This window comes from Nematolebias whitei, chromosome 23, assembly GCF_014905685.2.
Source record: "Nematolebias whitei isolate Nwh7 chromosome 23, NemWhi1, whole genome shotgun sequence".
Taxonomy (NCBI): Eukaryota; Metazoa; Chordata; class Actinopteri; order Cyprinodontiformes; family Rivulidae; genus Nematolebias; species Nematolebias whitei.
In genome coordinates this window covers 1,157,302-1,157,521 of record NC_056520.1, presented here as the reverse complement: position 1 = coordinate 1,157,521, position 220 = coordinate 1,157,302, and the positions used below count along the sequence as shown (strand labels likewise).

Below are 220 nucleotides of genomic sequence, written 5' to 3'. Positions count from 1 at the left end.
TTACTGTTAAAGCTAATACTGCTAATGTTAGTTCAATTACTGTTAATTCTAATACTACTAATGTTAGTTTAATTACTGTTAATGCTAATACTGCTAATGTTAGTTCAATTACTGTTAATGCTAATACTGCTAATGTTAGTACAATTAGTGTTAATGTTAATATGGCTAACGCCAGTTTTAGCAATGCTAATGCTAATAGTGCTAATGCCAGTTTTAGCAA

The 220-nt window shown here is 28.6% G+C and overlaps 1 protein-coding gene across 1 annotated transcript in view; it reads left to right on the top strand.

Annotated features, from left to right (window-relative positions):
* The window catches only part of LOC119428995 (ly6/PLAUR domain-containing protein 6-like), a 45,735-nt gene that overhangs the window by 11,947 nt on the left and 33,568 nt on the right, over positions 1-220 (top strand). The gene's annotated exons all lie outside the window — the stretch shown is intronic.